At 39.4% G+C, this 2,793-nt stretch overlaps 1 pseudogene; it reads right to left on the bottom strand.

Moving 5' to 3' along the window:
* Nucleotides 1-362: 362 nt before the first annotated feature.
* Nucleotides 363-1,978, bottom strand: LOC149169885 (cysteine proteinase mucunain pseudogene; annotated as a pseudogene).
* Nucleotides 1,979-2,793: the final 815 nt, after the last annotated feature.

Genomic DNA, 2,793 nt, shown 5'->3' with positions numbered 1-2,793 from the left:
CATTACAAAGACCACTACAAAACATCCTAGACTTGCTTACATTACAACTGTGATTCACATTACAACATAATAGAGTCTATTCCACAAACACAAACAAACTCACACTTTCACCTCGCTGTCCATCATTGTTTAATCGTTGTTGCTGCTCATTTCACATCTTAGGCATATTTTTCTTTGTCAATTAAATCTTGGAACTCCATGCTTAACCTGTCATCATTTGTTAGAGTCATGAATTCTAACAAAATAACTTTACCTAAATTGAGTTAGCTAGGCTCAATAAGGGCACAATAATTTTATCCATGATTCCAAGACATAAAAAAAATTAAACTTTCAGATTAACAAAGCATCAAATTTCTCTATCTCTACAGTCTTATAAATCCCTCCTCTCCCCAGCTCTTTCCCCAAGAATTCTTAACTATCCAGTAGTTTGTGCCACCCATAGCCCACCAGAGTCACATTGTGGTCTAGCTGACTTCCGCAAGCACTAGTGAACACACCAGATTCGTAAAACTGGAACTCCCTCCTGCTGGCTTCGATGGCAACACTAATTGGCTGATTCGTCGCAACCTACTTCAATGATTTCTCATCATTTTCAAACACATTTTCGTAGTCATCAATTGTCACCACATGCGCATTTTTCCTATAAGGGTCACATGATCCATCGTAGGCCATGTAGGGGTAATCCTCCTCGCTGTCAAGTCCATCATTGTTTACGATAAACTCGAAACTGTAATCCATGAGGCCACCGTTGCATCCATGGTTATAAGAAATATCACAGTCCACCAGTTATTGCTCAGACAGTGAAATCAAATCTTTGGTCACGATTTGATTGATTCCTCCAACGACCGCCATAGTCGAGAACGCCCAACAACTTCCACATGAACCCTGGTCCTTCACGGGAGCCACGACTCCCTTTTCTCTCCAATCAATGGACTCTGGCGAATCCCTACCATTGGAATATTGGTATCAAGGGCTGGGAGACCTCAGCAGGCATTTCTTGGTATCCAACTTGGCACCCAGATATGTCGCCTTGAATTCCTCGTGGCTAAGATCTGCAAATAGAGGCACGATCAGGCACCACTACCGCTATGGGCAGATCCACAGCATGAACAGGCAGAATCAACGCTCCTAACTGTCCAACCATTTGAGTCTGCTAGTTTCTTCAGTTCGTATGCATGCAGAGATGTCAACATATTCTATCATTTCCAAATTTTGCGTGTAGAACAAGAGGACCTATCGTGTAGAACGCAAGAGACTGTTCCTTTAGATACAACACTTGGATCTCGCACTCAACATGTAGATCCACGAGCGTTGGTACTGTAATAGGGACTATAATTGTTACCTCACCTTATAGTTCTATGCAACCTTTGCAACGAATCGTTGACCAAATTCATTTCCCACCGATGGTATGAATCAAATTAGAGGCAAGAGAAACGATTGTCGAAGGCTGCAAACTTTTCATACAGAGCGTTGTACTTAAGATGGAGAAGCCAAAAAAATGAATCGACAAACAAACTCTTTATTTTCCTCAACCTAGGGGCCAGGCGCTCACGGATTTTGAGATAAGGAAACTATCTTGGACACACAATTTGTTGGTTGAGAAAATATCTCAACCACACACCAAACTAGAAAAACCACTCCTATAAAATAAGAACAAAGCCTTTACATAAAAAGTTATAATAGAAATTATAAATGAGACAAATTTCGAAGATCTACATTTTACCTAATAGAAAGGACGTAGATAAATAAATAAATAGCAAGAAATATAAAAATAATATCATAAACAAGTGACGGTAAACAAAGGTGCAGACCCATGATTTTGGACTCCCGCTTTATTTTTAATGAAAAGAAAGCAAGTGTCAAAATGGGAAAAAACTTTGGAAATGAAAATTTGTTTCTACTTAGACCTCTTTTCATTTCGTACTCGCATCCACTGATCAAGAATCGTCAGCCCAAAAGCTTGAAAATACGGTGACATTAACATTTGAAGATCCAGAGTGCCTACGTAATGACCACTCCTTTTCCCGACCACATATCTTTACAGCGCATCATAGCCACCAGAAATCCATTGCTGGAAGGCATCGACGGTTTCTTTTATAAACGTGGTTTATTGTACTAATTTGGTGGTAACTACTTCCACTACCCATATCTAGCTATATTTCAAGAAATCAAAATAAAGAATCAAAACTTAGGTAGACAGGCACTCCTCTTAAATCTGGGAACTTGAATCAATGGGAAAAGGAGAATGATAATTCTCATGACCTGAAATTAGATTACTCCCTCAATTCTTTCCCTCAAACACTCAATGCGAAACAAACTCTATCCGACTATGTAATTATTGTTGAGTGGACCATCTACGATCTTTTTGTGGACAACATGACCCTCTTCAAAGATTATATACATATGAACAGATTTATCAAGAGAACCCTTCATTAGAATGAAGCCACTTGTTCATCATCAAGAAGTTATGAACAATATTGGGTTAAACCTTTATTCATCTCCTACATAGTTACCAAATTCAGTCGAATTGATGGGAAAAATTCGAAAATACGGCAGTTCGGTTCGGTTTGCGAACTAATTCGTTAATTCGAAGTTCGATACGTCATGCTCAGTTTACAAGAGCGCATAACAGTTTTCCGCACAGCCAATTCAGTTTACAGAGTTTTCCACGTCGCCCCTCTGCTCCTCAAAAACCCTTTTCCACAACCAATTCAGTTTACAGGAGATAACAGCTAACAACAGTTTTTCCAAGTCCCCCATCTTCTCTTGAAAAACCCTTTCGCCTCCATAAAA

The sequence above is a fragment of the Pinus tabuliformis genome, chromosome 4_2 (assembly GCF_031772625.1).
Source record: "Pinus tabuliformis cultivar Carrire ecotype Pingquan chromosome 4_2, CPIR1, whole genome shotgun sequence".
Lineage (NCBI taxonomy): Eukaryota > Viridiplantae > Streptophyta > Pinopsida > Pinales > Pinaceae > Pinus > Pinus tabuliformis.
Note: the sequence above shows the minus strand (reverse complement) of the source record. Positions and strands in the feature narration are given on the sequence as shown.